Source organism: Pan troglodytes, chromosome 15 (genome assembly GCF_028858775.2).
Source record: "Pan troglodytes isolate AG18354 chromosome 15, NHGRI_mPanTro3-v2.0_pri, whole genome shotgun sequence".
NCBI classification, from domain to species: Eukaryota; Metazoa; Chordata; class Mammalia; order Primates; family Hominidae; genus Pan; species Pan troglodytes.
In genome coordinates this window covers 53,842,078-53,866,019 of record NC_072413.2, presented here as the reverse complement: position 1 = coordinate 53,866,019, position 23,942 = coordinate 53,842,078, and the positions used below count along the sequence as shown (strand labels likewise).

Genomic DNA, 23,942 nt, shown 5'->3' with positions numbered 1-23,942 from the left:
ATTTCCTCGATGCTTTCAAGAAATTCGTCATTTATTAAATCGTTCATTTAATTCATTTAATTCAATATTGGTATGCTATGTAAAGGCACTTTACTGGTTCTTTGTAGGGTATGAAGATTAATGAATTTTAGCCTTAACGAGTTGCCGGCTAGTGGGAAGGAGACAAACCTGACAAGATCAGGGTGTAGCACTGCAATCCCATATACGTGCAGAATGCTCCCCGCTGTGTGTAGAGAAAACCCAAGTCCCTGAGTTGAAGGAGGTGCCAAAAAGAAGTGAGTCTGGACTGGCTGGAGAGAAAAGACCTACAGAGGATGCTGAAAGAGAACAAGGTGGTGGATGCTGGTGGCAGGAAACAGCTCTCCTCCTGCCTGAGAAACCAGCCAGGCATTAGGGGCGTGCAACTTGAGAGCTAAGCACAGGCTGCCTGTGACGACAGCCTGCCATGTGGGAGCAGGTGGAGAAGATGGGGTAGCAGGCAGAGGTGGAGAGCCATGAGCGAGCCACTTGCAGGCAGGTTGGCTGGCTGCTGTTTGCCTCCAACACAGTGTGTGCAGTGCATGCAGGGTGGGCCCTGAGAAAGGGGTGAGCAATGTCTACAGGATCCAGAGCTTGGAGGGGCTGAAAGTTAGTGTATTCCATAGAGCTCCAGAGAAGTGGGCACTGTGGACTGAACTGAGAAGTTGCCAACCCAAGTCTTACAGGTCTGCACGAAAAGGAAAGCCAAGGTCATAGTGACGCAAAACCAGTACAAAAATGTTTATAGCACCTTTATTCTTAATAGCCAGAAACCAGGAGCAACCCAAATGTCCTTCAACGGGTGAATGGTTAGACAAATGGTGGTACATCCACACCGTGGAAGGCAACTCAGCAAAGACAGGCTACTGATACACACAAGACTTGGACAAATCTCCAGGAACGATGTTAAGTGAAAAAAGCCAATTCTAAATAATTGCATATTTTATTATTTTATGTATATCACATTCTTGAAATGACAAAACTATAAAAATAGAGAATGGATTCATGATTGCCAAGGGTCAGGGATGGGGGTTAGAGGGAGGTATACGTGGCTACAAAAGGGCAACACGAAGGACCCTTGAGGTGACGGTAATGCTCTGTATCTTGGCCGGGTGCAGTAGCTCACACCTGTAATTCCAGCACTTTGGGAGGCCGAGGCGGGCAGATCACCTGAGGTCAAGGAGTTCAAGACCAGCCTGGCCAACATGGTGAAACCCCATCTCTACTGAAAATACAAGTGAGCTGGGCGTGGTGGCGGGTGCCTGTAATCCCAGCTACTCAAGTGGCTGAGGCACAAGAATTGCTTGAACCTGGGAGGCAGGGGTTGCAGTGAGCCGAGATGGCGCCACTGCACTCCAGCTTGGATGACAGAGAATCAAAAAAGAAAAAAAAAAAAAAAGCAGAAGAATAAGAAAAAGAAGAAGAAATGCTCTGTATCTTGACTGTATCAATGAGCTGTGCTGATTGTCATAATGTACTACAGTTTTACAAGATGTCACCATGGAGCAAAATGGAACAAAGGGTATACAGGATCTCTGTATTATTTCTTACCAATACCTGTAAATCTACAATTATCTTAAAAGGAAAATTCTAATTTTTAAAAAACCCTACATCTTTGGAACCTGATTCGTTTCTTTTTACATTTTTTCCTTATAATTTTTTTTAGGCTCCTTTGAAAATTTTAGCCTATTTGTTTATTAGAGACTTAAACATGTTGATTATTTGGCACAGTATTCTAAGCCTAAAAATATTCTGAGGAAAAATCCAAAATGCAGACAAACATGTCCATTGTAACATGATTAGTGCACAACCCTGAAATGGAATTTATGTCCAATATCAAAGAAGGGGTTAGACAAAACATCAAATCCAAATGATGGAATATTCTGCAACCATTAAAGTTAATAACAAAAAATTCAATGACATGATAAAAATTTTAAAAATAATGTTATGGAAGAAAGTGAAGATAGACAATGATACCTTCAATATGATTTCAGTAATCTATGTTAATGTGCATAAAATGAGGGAAATAATCCAAATGTTAGCAATAATAATCTCTATGTAGTAGAACTGTGAGTGAGCTTTATTCTGCTATCTCATATTTATTTTAGTTTTCTAAGTTTTACACAGTGAGCTTTCCACCAGTATGATCTTGGACTAGTTGTTACCCTTCCTAAGCCTTTGTGTCCTCCTTCATAAAATGGAGGTGATAATAGAAGCATCCTTATATTTGCATCATCTTTACAATGTTTAGTGAAGCATCTGCTACACAATAAATTAGAAATAAATGTTACTTATTTGAAAAACATTTATGTATAGGACTCTCAATGTAGCAAGCACTATTCGAAGATCTTTACAAATAATAACTCATGTAGTCCTCATAGCAACCCTCTAAGTACTGTTATTATCCCCCACAAATCAAATGAGGAAACTGAAACACATAGAAGTTACATGATTTGCCCAAAGTTGCAGAGCCAATAAATAACAGAGCTGGAGTTTGAACACAGATAGTCTGGTTCCAAAGTCTGTGCTATTCATCATTACACTATTTTCTGTTTGTTAATTATTATTATTATGGAATAGAATCAAAATTATAGTCAGTCACTAAAATAATTGGAAAAGGCAGAAGTTCACTGGAAATAGATGATCGATGACAGCTGGCATGGGGAAAAAATGGTGGGGCAAACATTCTGCTTGAAGTGCTTACAGGATTTGGAGTCATATAGTTTAAGCTGCATATCAGTACCTATATGGGCTTGCATGAATTAAGGTCTTTGAGTATGAATTTCAAAATCTGTGAAATAATATGTTAAAAGTACCTGCCTTTCAAACTCAAGGAGAGGATTATGGAAGATAGTACATGTAAAGTAATTCTATCAGTACATACTCAACAAACGCTAGTTTCCTTTCTCCTTGTAAACATTTAAAACATTGCTTTAATAGGGCAGAACACGTTCAGATGATCGCATCCAAATATACATCTCATGATAAATGAACCATCTTTTGATTATCGTTAGCAAAATAAAATTGATGCCTGGTATCTAAGTGGCTTAATAGACCATCTCTACGACATAACTCAAAGTTCCTGGAGAATGCAGAATTTATAGGGTGTATAGTTGGAGCATCTCAGTGATCCCTCTTGGAGCCTGAACACCCAGCACAAACAGCAAGAATCTGATTTACAATAAATGGTAACACAGGATTCTTGTGGCAACACAAGAATAACACACATAATAAATACAGCAGACACTATAAAAACATCCACTGGCAGAGTCCAAGGACGTAACAGCATCAGAAACAAATATACACCATCTATTCTTTATGGAGCTTTATGATCCAATAAAAACTGAAACAATAGACCACTGTATCAATATACAATCCCAATTTAACAATGAAGCACAAGAAACACTGGGATACACCATCTGAAGCAAAAGAAAAGAAGCATTATCAAATAAAGATAACTAAACTATCGGTAGTAGATCCATACTAGTAGTGTGGTATTCCCTAAGGCTGGAGACAGATCATCAGGGAATCTTGCTCACATGTTGTGACCTGTGGGTTTCCTGGTCACAGGGAACAAAAGGCCTTTCTCACATGAGTCATGAGGCTCAGGAAAAATGGATTATCTGCCATGACACAAAATGTGTTTTACACTGATCATTTTAACAGTTAGGTAATTTCACAGACTGAGCTATGACCATTAGTGAAGTTCTGTGCAATGAAGTCATATGTGCCAAATCTGTGAAAGGTACTATGGAAAGAGCACAGGCTTTGGTGCCAGATGAGTGTTGGCCTCTGATTCCTCCCATTATCATTAAGGTAACCTTGAGCAAGATATTTAAGCCCTTTAAATCTCAGTTTGATTTAGCTATAAAATTTTAAAAAATCTTAACCTGGCAGCATTGTTATAAAGATTATAGATTAGGTATGGAAAGGGCACTTATTCCAAGCCTAAGAATATTCTGAGGAAAAACCCAAAACACAAAGATGTTCATTGTAACATGATTTATTAGAGTGGAACCCTAAAATGAAATTTATGTCCAGTATCAAAGAAGAGGTTAGATAAAATATCATATCCAAATGATGGAATATTCTGCAACCATTAAAGATAATAACAAAAAATTCAATGACATGATAAGATGAAATCAGGTGCCCATTATACCATAGCTGCTGCTATTGTTATTATTATCACTAAATCAATAACAAGGAGTGGAAACTCTTTAAACATCAACAAACAATATTTCCTATGACAAGATTTCAAAAAAACCAACACCACTATCTTCAAAAACAAAAGTCACAATTAAAATGGATTACTAAAGATATTTGAATAACCCAAAAGAAGAAGGAAAGGTGAGACAAAGGAACAAAAGACATGGAGAACAAATGTAAAACAAATTATAAAATGGTAAGCCTAAGTCCAAACATATCAACACTAACATTAATTGTGAATGGTCTAAACAAACCAATTAAAATAATGAGATTGTTAGAAGGGAAAAACAAAACTACTCAAGTATATTCTATATATAGGAAACTCACCTCAAACATCATGATATACGTAGGTTAAAAGTAGAAGTGGCTCATACCTGTAATCCCAGCACTTGGGGAGGCTGAAGGGAGTGGATCACTTGAGTCCAGGAGTTCAAGACCACCCTAAGCAACATGGTGAAACCCCATCTCTACAAAAGAATAAAAAATCAGTCAGGCATGGTGGCAGGCACCTATAGTCCCAGCTACTCTGGAGGCTCAGGCAGGAAGATCACTTGAGCCTGGGAGATTGAGGCTGCAGTGAGCCAAGATTGCACCACTACACTTCATCCTGAGTGGCAAAAAAAAAAAAAAAAATTAAGTGGCATGGCTGTATTAGTATCACATAAAGTATCTTTATAACAAAGAAAATTTTCAGAGATAAAGAGGGACATTATATAATGATAAAAGGGTCAATTCACCAAGAAAACATACATTCCTTAATGCATATACAATTAACAACACAGTCTCAAAATACTTGAAGAAAAGCTGACAGAACTGAACAAGAAACAGAAAAAGCCACAGTTATGTTTGGAGACTTCAACACTACTCTCTAGGTAATAGATACAACTAGTAGATGGAAAAAAAATCAGCAAAGACACAGAAGAACTGAACAACACCACTAATCCACTTGCTCTGGTTAACATATAGTAAACATTCTCCACAACAACAGTGAAATACACATTCTTTTCAAGTATACATGGAACAGTCACCATCTTCTGAGTCATAAAATAAACCTTAGCAAAATGAAAAGAATGGAAATCATAGAAAGTATGACCTCTAACCATGATAGAATTAAATTAGAAATGGGTAACAAAGATAACAGAAAAATCCCCAAACACTTTACTTCAAAATAATCCATGTTTCAAAGAAGAAGTCTCAAGGAAATTTTTTTTAATTTTAGCTATCAGAAAATAAAAATAAAACACATCAAAAATTGTGATATGCCTCTGAGGCAGTGCTGGGTGAAATCAACATTAAATGTTTATAGTAAAAGAAAATAAATGCTTCAAATAGTCTTTTCCTCTTTAACTAGGAAAAGAATAGTAAAATAAACCCAAAGCAAGAAGAGAGAAGGAAATAAACAGCAGTAATCCATGAAACTGAAAGCAAAAAAAGAGGAAATTAGTAAAACAAATAGTTCCTTCTTTGAAAAGGTCAATGAAATTGATAAACCTCTAGCAAAACTAACAAAGAGAAAAAGAGAAAATACAGTAATTGCCAATATCAAGAATGAAGGAGGGACTATCATTATAGACCACACAGTATCAAAAGAACAATAAGGGAATACTCCAAACAACTCTATGCACATAAATTTGACAACTCAGGTGAAATGAACAAACTGCTCAAAAAACACAAACTAAAAAAATCACCCAGATGAAATAGGTAACCAGAATAGTTCTATGACTATCAACGAAATCGAATTAATAACACCTTCTGAACAAAAATTTGGGGGCCCAGATACCTTCACTGGTGAATTTTACCAAACATTTTAAAAAGCAACATGCAAATTATGTTAATCTTTTCCAGAAAATAGAAGGGCAGAGAATACTTCCTAGCTCATTTTGCGAAGTCAGAGGCCATTACCCTGATACCAAAACTGCACAATAAGAGTACAAGGAAAAGAAAATTAAAGACCAAATTCTCTAATAAACATAGATGAAAAAATCCTCAACAAAGTATCAGTAAATTGAATCCAGCAGTGTATAAAAAGAATAACACACCACAATCAAGCAGGGTATGGCCCTGAAACGCAAGGCTGGTTCATGTCTGAAACTCAATCATGTAACCCACCATATTAAAGTTCTAGAGAAGGAATGTCACATGATTATAGACTGATGCAGAAAAAGCATTTGAAAAAAAAATCCAAATTCATTATGATAAAAATTCTTACAAACCAGGAATAGAAGAGATCATCCTCAACCTCCTAAAAGGCATCTAACCTACAGCTAACATCATACTTAAGGTCAGCTGAATGTTTTCAAGCTAAAACCTGGAACAAAGCAAGAATATTCACTTTTACTTCTCCCATTCACTATCAGGAAGTCTTAGCCAGAGTAACTAACAAGAAAACGAAATAAGACATACAGAATAGAAAGGAAGAAATAAAACTGTCCCTATTCATAAATAATATGACTGTTCACATAGAAAAAAAACCAATAAATTAATATGTGAGTTTAACAAGGCTTCAGGATACAAGGTTACCACACAAAATTCAATCTTACTTCTATATACCAAAACAAACACTGAAAATTAAAATTTTAAAGACTGATCGAAGACAGCCAACTAGAAGTAGCTAGTATGTGCCGGAAACATCCAGGTGTGCACACTGGGAATCATCAAGGAAATAACTCGATCCACAGAGAATAGAGAGGAGCCAGGCAGGACAACCACCCATCTGGGAGAGGCAAGGAGCCAGAGGAGGCTCCCCTTCCATGGGAACACTGAGTGAGTGAGAGATCCCAGGGACCCACGCTTCTTCCACAGACCTTTGCAACGCTGAGGTCAGGAGGTCTCCCTCATGAACCTACTACCAGGGCTCACTCTGACACACAGAGCTAGGTGGAGTCTGGGCAGAGCCACTGATCAGGGTCCTAGGAGCCTTTGGTCCCCGGGCATCCCAGCATTAGCAGCCACAGCTCTGGCAAAGGGGTAGGTTAGGCTCCCTTAAGGGAAAGGGGCTGAATCCAAGGGGCTGAGCAGAGACAGTCTGCAGGCCTCACTTCCATGGCACCTGGTGGGGTAAGACCCACTGACCTGGAACTCCAGCCACATGTGACCATGGTAGCAGCTCCACGCCTCCCTGAGAGGGAGCTCCCTGAGGGAGGGGTGGGCCACCATCTTTGCTGTTTTGCAGCCTTTGCTGTTGCTGCCTTCAGGCACTGGAGAGCCCAGAGTGATGAGGGACTGACTGGCCCCCCGGCACAGTGCAGCTGCCCTACAAAAAAGCATTCAGATCGTTTTTTACATGGATCCTCCACCCCATTTCTCCTCACTGGGCAAGACCTCTCAACCTGGGACTCCACCCACCACCCCCGGCAGTCCCCCCCACCCCCACCCCCACCAGGGCAATCGGGCCAGTAGCAGCTCCTCGCCTCTCTGGGGCAGAGCTCCCAGAGGGAGGGCCGGCCTAGAAAGTCTGTTGGGACAGGGGATGGTACGGACCCCTAGCACAGAGCAGCTGCCTCACGGAAAAGCGGCAGGACTGTTCCCCTCCCTATGCAGGTCCCACCCTCACTTCTCACGGACTGGGGGCCGCCTAACCTGGGACGCCAGCACAGCCACCCTGCCTGCGGAAACACTTCAATCAGAGGCAGCCCAGCATTTCTCCCAGGAAGAAATGCCGGAGTCAACCTAAGAACAAAGGGCCTAGTCTCTAGGCTGGGACCTCCAGCACACAGCAGCCACCATACAGAAAGGAGTCTAGCCCCTCTTCCCGGGGAGCCCCTACCCTGCCCTCTCCACCAGGCAGGGCCGCCAGCTCAGGATCGCAGAACAGCTGCCCTGGCTGAGCGCACCCACTGGCAGTGGCTCTGGGTGTCCCTGGGGAGAGACTCCCAGAGGCAACCGACAGCCCCTCTGTCGCGGCCACAGCAGCGGTTCTGCCCATGCTGTCCTTGGTCTGGGGAAGAAACAAAGAGCCTGGGGGCTCATTATGCTTAAGTGCCACCTAGTGGATCACACCCCAAACTTCAACACCAAAAATACTTGACAAACATAACCCACTGTGAAACCAACAAGAATTCAGCTACAAAGACCCTGCACAAAGCCTCACCCTCTGAAAACATCCAGAAAAGAAGCCTATTGAGTGTACTCAATCTACACCACAGTTAAAGGAACACCCACATGCAGAGATGAGAAAGAACCAGGCAATTCAAAAGACCAAAGTGTCTTCATTCCTCCAAACAACCTCTCTAGTTTTCCAGCAAGGGTTTTTAACTGGGCTGAGATGGCTGAAACAACAGAAATAAAATTCAGAATATGAATAGGAATGAAGATCAAGATTAAGGGAAACATCAAAACCCAATCAAAGGAATCTAAGGATCACAATAAAACAATTCAAGAGCTGACAGACAAAACAGTGTAAAAAAGAACCTAACTGATCTGATAGAGCTAAAAAATACACTACAAGAATTTCATAATGCAATTGCAGTAGTAACAGCAGAATAGACCAAGCTGAGGAAAGAATCTCAGAGATTGAAGACTGGCTTTCTGAAATAAGACCATCAGACAAAAATAAAGAAAAAATAATGAAAAGGAATAAACAAAACCTCCAAGAAATATGGGATTATGTAAACAGATCAAATCTATGACTCACTGGCATCCCTGAAAGAGACAGGGAATAAAGACAGGAAAATGGCACAAGCAAATGGAAAACAGAAAATAGCAAGGGTTGCAATCCTAATTTCAGACAAAATAGACTTTAAACCAACAATGATCAAAAAAGACAAAGAAGGAAATTACATAATGGCAAAGGGCTTAATTCAACAAGAAAACCTAACTATCCTAAGTATATATGTATCCAACACAGGAGCACACAGATTCATAAAGCAAGTTCTTAGAGACCTATGAAGAGACTTAGATTCCCACACAATAATGGTGGGAGACTTCAACATCCCACTTACAGGATTGGACAGATCCTCGAGGCAGAAAATTAACAAAGATATTCAGAACCTGAACTCAATACTTAACTAAATGGACCTAGTAGACATCTACAGAACTCTCCACCTAAAAACAACAGAATATACATTCTTCTCATTACCACATGGCATATACTCTAAAATTGACCACACAGTCAGGCATAAAACAGTTCTCAGCAATTTTTTAAAAATCATGCCAATTACACTCTCAGAGCAGAATGCAATAAAAATAGAAATCAATACTAAGAAAATTGCTCACAGCCATATAATTACATGGAAATTAAACAAGCTTCTCCTGAATGACTTTTGGGTGAATAATAAAATTAGAGAAGAAATAAAGAAATCCTTCAAAACTAGTGAGATCAAAGATACAATATACCAGAATCTCTGGGACACAGCTAAGACAGTGTTAAGAGGAAAAGTTATAGCACTAAACACCCACATCAAAAAGTTAGCAAGATCTCTCCTTCACTTATGAAGCTTAGTTTGGCTGGATATGAAATTCTGGGTTGAAAATTCTTTTCTTTAAGAATGTTGAATATTGGCCCCCACTCTCTTCTGGCTTGTAGAGTTTCTGCGGAGAGATCTGCTGTTAGTCTGATGGGCTTCGCTTTGAGGGTAACCCGACCTTTCTCTCTGGCTGCCCTTAACATTTTTTCCTTCATTTCAACTTTGGTGAATCTGACAATTATGTGTCTTGGAGTTGCTCTTCTCGAGGAGTATCTTTGTGGCGTTCTCTGTATTTCCTGAATCTGAATGTTGGCCTGCCTTGCTAGATTGGGGAAGTTCTCCTGGATAATATCCTGCAGAGTATTTTCCAACTTGGTTCCATTCTCCCCGTCATTTTCAGGTACACCAATCAGACGTAGATTTGGTCTTTTCACATAGTCCCATATTTCTTGGAGGCTTTGTTCATTTCCTTTTATTCTTTTTTCTCTAAACTTCCCTTCTCGCTTCATTTCATTCATTTCACCTTCCATCACTGATACCCTTTCTTCCAGTTGATCGCATTGGCTCCTGAGGCGTCTGCATTTTTCACGTAGTTGTCGAGCCTTGGCTTTCAGCTCCATCAGCTCCTTTAAGCACTTCTCTGTATTGGTTATTCTAGTTATACATTCATCTAAATTTTTTTCAAAGTTTTTAACCTCTTTGCCTTTAGTTTGAATTTCCTCCTGTAGCTCGTAGTTTGATCATCTGAAGCCTTCTTCTCTCAACTCGTCAAAATCATTCTCCGTCCAGCTTTGTTCCATTGCTGGTGAGGAACTGCATTCCTTTGGAGGAGGAGAGGTGCTCTGCTTTTTAGAGTTTCCAGTTTTTCTGCTCTGTTTTTTCCCCATCTTTGTGGTTTTATCTACTTTTGGTCTTTGATGATGGTGATGTACAGATGGGTTTTTGGTGTGGATGTCCTTTCTGTTTGTTAGTTTTCCTTCTAACAGACAAGACCCTCAGCTGCAGGTCTGTTGGAGTTTGCTAGAGGTCCACTCCAGACCCTGTTTGCCTGGGTATCAGCAGTGGTGTCTGCAGAACAGTGGTTTTTCGTGAACCGCAAATGCTGCTGTCTGATCGTTCCTCTAAAAGTTTTATCTCAGAGGAGTACCCAGCCGTGTGAGGTGTCAGTCTGCCCCTACTGGGGGGTGCCTCCCAGTTAGGCTGCTCAGGGGTCAGGGGTCAGGGACCCACTTGAGGAGGCAGTCTGCCCGTTCTCACATCTCCAGCTGCATGCTGGGAGAACCACTGCTCTCTTCAAAGCTGTCAGACAGGGACATTTAAGTCTGCAGAGGTTACTGCTGTCTTTTTGTTTGTCTGTGCCCTGCCCCCAGAGGTGGAGCCTACAGAGGCAGGCAGGCCTCCTTGAGCTGTGGTGGGCTCCACCCAGTTAGAATTTCCTGGCTGCTTTGTTTACCTAAGCAAGCCTGGGCAATGGTGGGCGCCCCTCCCCCAGCCTTGCTGCTGCCTTGCAGTTTGATCTCAGACTGCTGTGCTAGCAATCAGCAAGACTCCGTGGGCGTAGGACCCTCTGAGCCATGTGCGGGATATAATCTCCTGGTGCGCCGTTTTTTAAGCCCGTTGGAAAAGTGCAGTATTCGGGTAGAAATGACCCGATTTTCCAGGTGCCGTCTGTCACCCCTTTCTTTGACTAGGAAAGGGAACTCCCTGACCCCTTGCGCTTCCCGAGTGAGGCAATGCCTCACCCTGCTTCCGCTCACGCACGGTGCGCTGTGCCCACTGACCTGCGCCCACTGTCTGGCACTCCCTAGTGAGATGAACCTGGTACCTCAATGGAAATGCAGAAATCACCCGTCTTCTGCGTGGCTCACGCTGGGAGCTGTAGACCAGAGCTGTTGCTATTCGGCCATCTTGGCTCCTCCCCAGTTAGCAAGATCTCAAATTAACAACCTAAAATCACAGCTAGAAGAACTAGAGAAGCAAGAGCAAAACAATCCCAAAGCTAGCAGAAGGCAAGAAATAACCAAAATCAGAGCTGAATTAAAGGAAATTGAGATATGAAAAACCATATGAAAGATAAATGAATCCAGGAGTTGGTTCTTTGAAAAAAATTAATAAAATAGATAGATTGCTAGACTAATAAAGAAAAAAGAGAGAAAATCCAAATAAACACAATTACAAATGACAAAGGGGACATTACCACTGACCTCACAGAAATACAAAAAACATCAAAGACCCTATGAACACCTCTATGCACAAAACTAGAAAATCTAGAAGAAATGGAAAAATTTCTGGACACATACATCAACCCAAGACTAAACCAGGAAGAAACTGAATCCTTAACCATACCAGTAATGAGCTCTGAAACTGAATCAGTAATAAAGAGCCTGCCAACCAAAAAAAAAAAGGGCCCAGACCTGATGGATTCACAGCTAAATTCTAGGAGATGTATTAAGAAGAGCTGTTACCATTCCTACTGAAACTATTCCAAAAAATGAGGAGGAGGAGCTCCTCCTCAATTCATTCTGTGAGGCCAGCATTTTCCTGACACCAAAACCTGGCAGAGAAACAGCAAAATAAAGAAAACTTCAAGTGAATATCTCTGATGAACATAGATGCAAAAATCCTCAACAAAATGCTAGCAATGTGGATCCAGCAGCACGTCAAAAAGCTAATCCACCACAATCAAGTAGGCTTTAGCCCTGGGATGCAAGGTTGCTTCAACATATGCAAATCAATAAATGTGATTCATCACATGAATGGAGCTAAAGACTAAAACCACACGATTATCTCAATAGATACAGAAAAGTCTTTTGGTAAAGTTCAACATCCCTTAAAGTTTAAAATCCTCAATAAACTATGCACTGAATATTTCAATACTTTGAAATAATAAGAGCCATCTATGAAAAACCCACAGCCAACATCATACTGAATGGGCAAAAGCTGGAAACAGTCCCCCTTGGAAAATGACGCAAGACAAGGATACACTGTCTCACCACTCCTATTCAATATAGTATTGGAAGTCCTGGCCAAAGCAATAAGGCAAGAGAAAGAAATAAAAGTCATCCAAATGGGAAGACAGGAAGTCACACTATCCCTGTTTGTAGGTGATATGATTCTATATCTAGAAAAATCCCATTGTTTCTGCCTAAGAGCTACTTAAGCTGATAAACAACTTCAGCAAAGTTTAAGGATGCAACATCAACATAGAAAATGAGTAGCATTCCTATATGCTAACAACATCCAAGCCAAGATCTGAATCAGGATCACAATCCCGTTCACAATTGCCACAAAAAGAATAAAATGCCTAGGAATACAGCTACCCGGGGGAGGGGGGTGAAAGATCTCTACAATGATAATTACAAACCACCGCTCAAAGAAATCAGAGATGACACAAACAAATGGAAAAACATTCCATGCTCACGGATAGGAAGAATCAATATCATTAAAATGTCCATATTGCCCAGAGCAATTTACAGATTCAATGCTATTCCTATCAAACTACCAATGACATTCTTCACAGGACTAGAAAAATTTATTTTAAAATTTATATGGAAACAAAAAAGAGCCCAAATAGCCAAGACAATCCTCAGCCAAAAGAACAAAGCTGGAGGCATCTTGCTACCCAACTTCAAACTATACTACAGGGCTATAGTAACCAACCAAAACAATATGGTACTGGTAGAAGAACAGACACATAGACCAATGGAACCGAATAGAGAGCCCAGAAATAATGCTGCACAACTACAACCATCTGATCCTCAACAAAGCTAACAAAAACAAGCAATAGGAAAAGGACTCCCTATTCAATAAATGGTTCTGAGATAACTGGCTAGCTATACAGAGAAAATTGAAGCTGGAACCCTTCCTTATACCATACACAAAAATCAACTCAACCTGAATTAAAAACTTAAATGTAAAACTATAGAAACCCTGGAAGATAACCTAGGAAGTACCATTCTGGACAGAGGAATAGGCAAAGATTTTAGGACAAACATGCCAAAACCAATTACAACAAAGCAAAAATTGATAAATGGGATCTAATCAAACTAAAGAGCATCTGCATAGCAAAAAAAAAAAAAAAAACTATCAATGGAGTAAACAGACAGTCTACAGAATGGGAAAAAATATTTCCCTATACATCTATACATCTGACTATACATCTGACAAAACCCTAATATCCAGCATCTATAAGGAACTTAATCAAATTTACAAGCAAAAAACTAACAACCCTATTAAAAAGTGGACAAAGAACATTAACAGACACTTTTCAAAAGACAGCATACACACAGCCAACAAGCATATGAAAAAAATGCTTAATTTCAGTAATCATTAGAGAAATGCAAATCAAAACCACAATGTGATGTCATCTCTCTCCAAGCAGAATGGCTATCATTAAAAAGTCAAAAAATTACAGATGTTAGAAAGGTTGTGGAGAAAAGGGAACATTTATACACTGTTGGCAGGAGTGTAAATTAGTTCAATCATTGTGGAAAGCAGTATGATGATTCCTCAAAGAACTTGAGACAGAATTACCGTTTAGTCCAGCAATCCCATTATTGAGTATATACTGAAAGGAATATAAATTCTGCCACAAAGACACATGCACTCAAAATGTTTGCATTCAAATTTGCAGCACTATTCACAATAGCAAAGACATGGAATCAGCATAAATGCTCATCAATGACAAGACTGGATAAAGGAAATGTGGTACATATACAGCATGGAATACTACGCAGCCATGAAAAGGAATGAGATCACATCCTTTAAAGGAACATGAATGGAGCTGGAGGCCATTATCCTTAGCAAACTAATGCAGGAACAGAAAACCAAATATCATGCATTCTCACTTGTAAGTGGGAGCTAAATAACGAGAACACATGGACACAAAGAAAGGAGCAACAGACACTGGGGCCTACTTGAAGGTAGACGGTGGGAGGATGAAGAAGAGCATAAGAAATAACTAGTGAGTTGTATTAGGCCGTTTTCACACTGCTGATAAAAACATACCCAAGACTGTGTAATTTATAAAGAAAACAAGGCTTAATGGACTCACAGTTCCACATGGCTGGGGAGGCCTTGCAATCATGGCAGAAGGCAAAAGGCACATCTTACGTGGTGGCAGACAAGAGAAAATAACAGAACTTGTGCAGGGAAACTCCCCTTTATAAAACCATCAGATCTTGTGAGACTTATTCACTATCGTGAGAACAGCACAGGAAAGACTTGCCCCCATGATTCAATTACCTCCCACTGGGCCCCTCCCAGAACACATGGGAATTGTGGAAGCTACAATTCAAGATGAGATTTGGGTGGGGACACAGCCAAACCATATCATGAGTACTATGTTTAGTACATGGGTGACAAAATAATTTGTATACCAAACCCCTGTGACACAAGTTTACCTATATAACAAACATGCATATGTATCCCTAAGCCCAAAATAAAAGTTAAAGAAAAATGAAAAGAAAACTAAAATTTAAAAAAATACAGTGCCATTTACAATAGTTCCAAAGAGAAAATATTTAGCTATAAATCTAGCAAAATATATATAAGATATGCTGAAAGCAAAGCACTAATGGAAGAAATTAAAGAAAACCTAAATAAATGAAGAAACATACTGGGTGTTAAGAACTGAATGTTTCTGTACACCCCCACCACAAATTATATGTTAAAGCCCTAACCCCTTAAGGGGTTATATTTGTGGAGATGAGGGGCGCTAAGGAAACAAAGTTAAATAAGGTTGTAAGAGTGGGGCCTTGATCCAATAGGATTAGTGTCCTTATAAGAAGAGACACCAGTGAGCCCACTCTCTCTCTCTCCACACATACACAAGAAAGAGATCATATAAGGACCCAATGAGAAGGTGGCCATCTACAACCTAAGGGGAGACCCCTCACCAGACACCAACCCTACTGGCACCTTGATCGTGGACACCTAGTGTCCAAAACTGTAAGAAAATTAATTCCTGCTGTTAAACTAAACTCAGTCAATGGTATTTCATTACAGCAGCCCAAGCAGACAAATATACCATGTTTGTGAATTAGAAGAGTCAACAAAGTAAAAAATGATAATGCTATCCAAATTAATCTAGAGATTTAATACCATTTCTATCAAAATCTCAACAGGATTTTTGCATATAAAAGCCAATTCTCAAATTTATACAGAAAGACAAGCAACTAGAATAGCCAAAACAATTTTTAAAAATAAGAATAAAGAACAACACTCCCTAAATTTAAGATTAGTAAAACCTACAGTAATCAAAAAAACATAATGTTGGTCAGAAATAGATATATAGATCAGTGGAACAAAATGGAGGATCCATAAATAAGCCATACAAGTATAGCCAATTTTTGACAAAGGTAAAAGTAATTCAGTGGAGAAAGGATAGTCTTTTTGACAAGTGGTGTTGGAACATCCTTATGCAAAAATACGAAACCTCAACCTAGGCCTCATAACTTACACAAAAATTAACTCAAAATGTATCATAGGTTAAAAGGTGAAAATAGAAATCTAAAATTTTTAGGAGAAAACCTTTGTGATCTGGAGTTAGGCAACGAGTTCCTAGAAGTGAACCAAACACATAATCCACAGAAAAATTAATAAATCAGACTTTATCAAATTATTACCTTTTGCTCTGTGACAGACACATTTAAGAGACTGAAAAGACTAGCTGCAGACTTGGAAAAAATATTTGTAAGTCACATATCTGACAAAAGACTCCTGAATATATAAAGAACTCTCAAAATTCAAAAAATGAAGAATCCAATTTAAAAACTGGCAAAAGACTTAAACAGATACAACTAACGATATATAGGCCAGGCACAGTGGATAATGCCTGTAATCCCAGCACTTTGGGAGGCTGAGTAGGGCAGATCTCTTGAGTCCAGGAGTTCAAGACCAGCCTGGCCAACATGGTGAAACCTTGTCTCTACTAAAAATACAAAAATTAGCCAGGCGTGGTGGCATGCACCTTAATCCCAGCTACTCGGGAGGCTGAAGCATAAAAACTGCTTGAACCCCAGAGGCAAAGGTTACAGTGAGCTGAGATCACATATCGGCACTCCAGCCTGGGCAACACAGCGAGGCTCAAAAAAAAAAAAAAAAAACAAACCCAATGATATACAGATATCAATGAAAAGTTGTTCAGTATCATTAGCCATCACAGAAATGTGAATTAAAACCACAATTAGATATCACTACATGCATATTAGAATGAATAAAATTGAAAATAGTGACCATATTTATAAAGGTAAATATAAATATAATCCCTCCCAAAGTGCTGGGATTACAGGCATTATCCACTGTGCCTGGCCTATATATCATTGCTAGTGAATACCTGTGTAAGTCTTTTGCCAATTTTTAAACTGTGTTCTTAATTTTTTCAGTTTTGAGAGTTCTTTATATATTCAAGAGTCTTTTGTCAGATACGTGACTTACGAATATTTTTTTCCAAATCTGCAGCTAGTCTTTTCAGTCTCTTAAAAGTGTCTGTCACAGAGCAAAAGTTAAGAAGTTGATAAAGTCTGATTTAGTAAGTGCTGCAAGCATGTGGGTCAGCTAAAGCTCTCATACATTGCTGTGAGAATGCCAAACAGCACAGCTTTTATGAAAAGCATTTTGGCAGTTTCTTATAAAGTTAAAGATACACTTACCATATGATCCAGCAATCCCACTCCTAGATGTTTACTGTAGTGAAATGAAACATACATTCACACAAAAACCTGTATACAAATGTAAATATCAACTCTAGTCTTAACGACCTAAAACTGGAAACAATCTAACTGTCCCTCATTGGGTAAAGGGATAAACAGGTGCAGCTATACAATGAAATACTACTTCACAATAAGAATGAACAGTCTACTGATGCATGCAGCAAATTGGGTGAATCTTAAGGGTATTTACGCTAAGTGAAAGAAGCCAGTATCAAAAGGCTATGTTCTGTATCATTCCATTTATATAATATCCTCAAAAAGAAAAAAATTATAGTGATGGATCAGTGGTTGTTGGGGTTGGGGTGGTGTAGGGTGTTACTAAAAGGGAGTAGAACAACAGTGTCTTTTGGTGCTGCAACTGTTCTGTACCCTAATTGCAGAGGTAGTTTCATAAATTTTTACATGTGCTAAATTTATAAAAAACTATACATACAACAAAGTCAATTTTTGGTATATTAACTTAAAATAATTTTTAAAAAACAGAAGAACATTAAATTGGTAGGACCATTTTGACCAAACTCTTTGGGTCTGAGAATTGTATTTAAAAGACATGCTATGAGTGTCCGAATCAAAATGCATATTTGGATACATCATGAAAATGTGGACATGAATTTGACTGAGTTATATTTATAGGCCTAGGGCTAAGATGCAGATCACAATCTTTAGTTGGTGCCGTACTTGTATACCTTAGAGAATTTCTTAGCAGAGATCTAATTTATCATAAGTAAGATTACCTGTCTAGAGATTTTTGCAAGGCTACTCCTTGATAACCTGACTGGCCAAATCAAATTGGATCTTATGATCAATATTCTTCATAATAAAGAGACTAAGCCAGCTTGGCTAAAAGAGTCAGTCTCCCTCAAAGTACTAAATTGTATTTGCTATGTCTTATGCTCCAAGAACTGCCTGTTTCATAGACATATATGATACAAATGGTCAGAAACTCCCTGTCCAGATATCAACTAGAGCTCACTGTCTCCATTAGTACTTTTACCGTGCCAGAATTTAATTGAACTTGAGAGCTTATGTTTGCCAACCTCTTCTAAATATAGTGCTTACAAACTTTATACAGAGTGGAATACTTGGGCACTTAGAACTTTACTTTTTCTTGTTTGGGAAATCAGTAACAGACATGGGAGAAGAATCCTCAAGCAAAGTAAAAGCAAAGTGATGTTGAAGAGGCTCTAGAATAATATGATTTCCAGAGACATTCACTCATCATTTACTCATTCATTCATCTATTCAACAAATATTTGCAGAGCACCAACTATGTGGCAAGCGTAGTTGAACAAGACAGATAAGACCCCTGCTCATAAAGCTTGCAATCCAATAAAGGAGAAGGACAAATAATAATCAAGCAACTAGCTAAAAAAAATAAGATATTTACATATTATAATGAGCATTAGGAAGAAAGAACCAGGTGGGGCAATAGAGGGTAAAATGGGGGAACACTTTAGAAGGAATGGTCAGAAGAGGTCCTTAAAAAAGGTAATATTTGGGCTGAGCCCTGAATATAAGATGGCTGTGTGAAAATGAAAGAATGGGATTCAGACACGGTGAATGAGAATGCCTGAAGGCAAAAGATGGCTCCATGCATTTGAGTAACAGAAAGGCCAGTGTGGTTAGGAAGCAGTGAATGAGAGGGAAGCATGGTATAAAATACATCTGAGAAGTGCAGCAGACAAATTAGACATAACTTATAGGTCAAGGTGAGTTCAAAATTTATTGTAAGAGAAATAGGGAGTTATTAAAGCATTTTAAGCAGGAGAGTGACATATCTAGTTTATGTTATTTGAAAAAATCACCTGTAATCCCAGTACTTTGGGAGTCTGAGGGAAGAGGATCACTTGAGCCCAGGAGTTTGAGACCAGCCTGGGCAACATGGCAAGACCCCATCTCTACAAAAAATAAAAAATTCGCTGGGTGTGGTGGCACGTGTCTGTAGTCTCAACAACTTGAGAGGCTGAGGTGGGAAGATTGCTTGAGCCTAGGAGGTGGAGCCTGCAGTGAGCCATTATCCTGCCACTGCACTTCAGCGTGAGCAACAGAACAAGACTGTCTCAAATGAAAAAGAAAAAAAAAACTAATTTTGTTAACTAGGGAATGGGTTGAAAGGGGGCAAGACTAAACACAATGATGCCAGTTGGACCTACATGGCAGTGGTGAAGATGGGGAGAACTGGACAGATTTTAAATCTATTTTTGAGGTAGAACCAACAAGAATTCTGAGCGATTGAATGTGGGAGTTGAAGGAATGGGGAAAGTCAAGTATTATGTTTAGACTTTTGGCTTGAGCAACTGAGAGTTTGGTAATGCCATTTATTGGAAAGGTTAATACTCAAGAAGACTAGGTTTGTGAGAGAAAGAAACCCCTCCATTTGTAACACATTAAGTTTCAGAAGTCATGTGGACATTCAAATGAGAAAAACTGATAGGGGACTGGATAGGTGAGTAAGAAGCTAAGTGGGGTAGGTCCAAGTTAGACTTAACCAGGAGATGTTATACTAAAACCTTGCGGGGAGTATGGATGGAAAAGGAAAAGAGCTCAAGATTGAATTCCAAGATGTGCCAACATTTGGAAATTAGGTAGAGAAAGAAAAACCAGCAAAAGAGGCTGAAAAGGAGCAGTTGCTGTATTAATTTGTTCTCACATTGCTATAAGGAAATACCTGAGACTGGGTAATTTATAAAGGAAAGAGGTTTAATTGACTCACAGTTCCACATGGCTGGGAAGGCCTCTGGAAACTTACAATCATGGCAGAAGGGGAAGAAAGGTACCTTCTTCACAGGACAGCAGGAAGGAGAAGTGCAAGCAGGGGAAATGCCAGATGCTTATAAAACCATCAGATCTTGTGAGACTCACTCACTATCACAAGAACAGCATGAGGGGAACCGTACCCATGATCCACTTACCTTCACCCTTGGTCCCCGCCCCCCACCCCGTACATGGGGATTATGGGGATTATGGGGACTACAATTCAAGATGAGATTTTGGGTGGAGACAGAGCCAAACCATATCAATTGATGATATTGGAGGAAAACCAACAGAGTTCAGTGTTTTTTGGAAGCCAAGAGATGGAAGTGATGGTAAATGGAGGAAAGGTCAACCAGCCAACAACTGGAGTGGTTGATGCTGCTTAAAGGTCAAATCTAATGAGGCCAGAGAACAGCCCTTTGGATGGACAGCATGGAAGCCATTGGTACCTACCCTTAAGGAGAATGGTTTCAGTGGACAGAAAAAACATTTAAGTGGGACTGCTGGGTAGAAACTTGACTGAAGTTAAAGTATGAATGAGAGATAAAGAAATGGAGGCAGTGAGTATAGATAATGCATTCCAAAAGTTTCTCTATTTAGGCGAGCTGAAAAGTGGAGTCAAGAGAAAGTCTTTTAACATGGGAGATCTTACAGCATATTTATATGCTGTTGGGAATCACCAGCTCAGAAGGAGTAACTGGTGATGCAGGAGAGAATGGATATAAAAGTAGTATCAGGGCCCTGGAGAAAGATGTGATCTTTGATAGCAGGTAAGGTAGAGAAGGTGAATATACATGTGTAGTTAATTCTGTCCAGGAAATAATTAGGTTACCATGCCTAAGACATGACTCGCCAAATTAAAGACTGTGTGAAGATCCAGCCCAGAGACACTCAGCTATTTCAGTCCTCTTACTCCCCTGCCATCATGCTATCATGAGGGCAGTGGGCCAACAAGCCTAGCATGCCTCCAAAGGGAACTGGTTGAGGAGGGGAACCACGTCAGAGAAAATCTGTAATCGTTGCTGCCCCACTGTCTATTTGGTTTCATGCAATTAATGAGTGAATTGATTTTATGTTATTAATAACATAGTACTGTCACAGTTATTTTCTCTTGGCCTCAAACTGTTCGTGGAACCTTAGAGGAGACCATAGTTTAGCCTGTAACATACTCAACTAATGAAACCAACAGCAATACAAGACTTATGAGAGTAAGAACATACTATTTTAAATATGTTGGTGGTGCGGGCTGGCTTGGCTTTAAGAAATGCTGAGACCACTATGGTGGACAAACTCAAAACTGGGACAGAAATTTCCTCAGGCAGACAGGGTCCACATAGTGATGATGAGGGGGAATAAAGGCTACAGCTTTCTGGGTATCTAGTGCCCTTTAGATAACCAAAGGATTATCCCTTCAGGTTGCAGATTAAATCCAGGCATCACCCACGGTGGACATTCACACTGATAGAATGCAAAGCTTTGCTCAATCACTGGGCAGTTCTAACCCTGTGAAGGCTTCAGTATTCACAGCTGAGCAGGGGCACAGCAGGAAGGAACTGACAGAGGCTAAGAACACAGTGCCAGGACACAGGGCTACAGGAACCAGAAAAGAGTGGATACTGGCAATGAATGCAAGCTTCCTGGGCAATCCTGCTGACTCCAGAGATTTCTTTTTGTCCCTCACCCTTCAGCCGCAGTTAAGCTCTAATAAGAATATGTTTTTACTAAGCGGATTTGGAGTTACTTTATTTTGAGAGCTGGGTGGATTTTTTTACCAAATTGAAAGTAGGCATTCTTATTTTATCATAAAAAATACACACATACACGCATGCACACACACACACACACATACTGGAAACATCCTAGAAATAGACCAGAATACACTCTAACTTAGGGTAAAGGAATAGAGCAGGAATCCATCATACAATCAAATCTTTTGACCCACAAACCCCATCAAGATATTTCCCTAATCTCATGAGAATGCCTCCAGAGGCACGCCCGTGATGGCATGCACACAATTATGAGTCACAAGCAGTCTGCATAATTATGAACATAAACATGCAACCCAAGATTAAACACATCCCACACATCAGGACAACCCTAAAAACAGCTGGATATCCTCCACTGGCTTCAAAGCTATCAGAGTGTGTCCTCCGAGGCACCACACTACTCATGCTCAGGAAGTTCTGCATGTTCTTAGGGATCTCACCATGACATCAAGCTCCATCCCTAACTGAGTGGGGCGAAGAACAACTCTTCCAGTTTGCAGAAGCTGCTAGACTGGAACATGCAGATCTCACATATTCCTTCTTGAGGAAGGAGCTCCCAACTCTCAACTGCCAGTAGGGTTATTTCTCATATTGCATTTGAGGTTGGTTGACTTATGGTTCTTTCTTGATAAATGCATGTATTTGAAAATGACATCCCAAAAGCTTTTTTCCCCTCCCTGGCAATCTCTTGATGGCTACTCGTCTCCAAGAGTATTTGTCCATTTCTCTCTCACACAAACTGACACTCTACTGGGAGACACAGAAAAACTGTTTTCTCATGGCCATATATAAGCTTATCACATAGGTCACATTTGTGTCCTTAGAGTTTTCCCAGTTTCATTCATCATTTTAGTGTGTGAGGGGTAACTCGTCCAACTTTTCCTGGACTTTTGACACAGCTGAAAGATGTGACGGTGGGAAATGAGCAGCAGAGAAAACTTTGAGAAACATAGTTCATCTACACAAACACTGTTTATTGACCCTAGGAAGACAGAAACAATCACGGAGACCAGGAGCTGAAGATGGAGACTCACAGACATAGCAATGACTAAAACCTAAGGAGAAACCAGGCACAGTAGTCCCAGCTACTGAAGGGGCTAAGGCAGGATAATCACTTGAGCCCAGGAGCTCAGAGCTACAGTGCACTTAGGATCACACCTGTGAATAGCCACTGCACTCCAGCCTGGGCAACATAGCAAGACCCTGTTTTAAAAGGAGAAGAAAAAGGCTTAGAGGGCAGAGTGGAAATCAGGACAAGTGTGCTATGCTGACCATGGTCCTGAGAAATATTTGCCTACTGGAGCCTAGATGCTTCTCCTAATCCTGAGGTATTGGTGACTTTCATACAACTCTCTTCGGGACATCTCAACTAGGTGAGGAAGGAGGTGGTGGTAGGAAAGGAGGCAAGGGTGAGATAGATGGACAGTCGCTCTTGGAGAGGCATCATTTCCCTGACTACCAGGGACAAAAAGAAAAGATTTTCTGAATGACATCTTCGATGAGTTGTAATTACCAAAAAATAAACCACTAACAACAGTTAAAAATCAAATCTTTGAAAGAAGCTGAGAAATTTTGTGCTGTAAGATGCAGTACTGTACAAGTGAAGACATAAACAAATAATTGTAATCAGGTGATGAGCAGAATATCAACCAGGTAGAATTGAAGTGTCATTGTGAGTTGAGTCATAACAACATTCTCCTCTCACTCCTCAACATTATCTCCTTGAGAGACCTCATCCATTCTCATGGCTTCAATATCATCCAATGCTTATGACCCCAACTTTATATTTTTACCTATGATCTCTCCTTTGAGCTCCAGAACTTGGTATCCAACTAGCTTACTTTCCATCTCTACTTGGATGATTCATAAATGGGAATCCCCCTATCAAAATGCCAATGGGAGATACCAATTGGCAGTATGGAAAATAATGCTTTAATTGGATACTTAAATACAATATCAGAAAGTGGAAACATTCAGAGCAAAGGAAAAAGAATCCTAACTGGACAGGAAACTTGGACATAAGACATGGTAGGCTTACTATAAGAAGACAGTGAATAATGAGAACAAACCTCAAACAGGGG

The 23,942-nt window shown here is 39.9% G+C and overlaps 1 long non-coding RNA gene across 1 annotated transcript in view; it reads right to left on the bottom strand.

Moving 5' to 3' along the window:
• LOC107968172 (uncharacterized) overlaps positions 1 to 23,942 on the bottom strand; it is a 115,571-nt gene that overhangs the window by 70,575 nt on the left and 21,054 nt on the right. Inside the window, exon 2 of the long non-coding RNA XR_001709172.4 lies at positions 4,599 to 4,691. This is a non-coding gene — a long non-coding RNA (uncharacterized LOC107968172). The remainder of the gene's footprint in view (positions 1 to 4,598; positions 4,692 to 23,942) is intronic.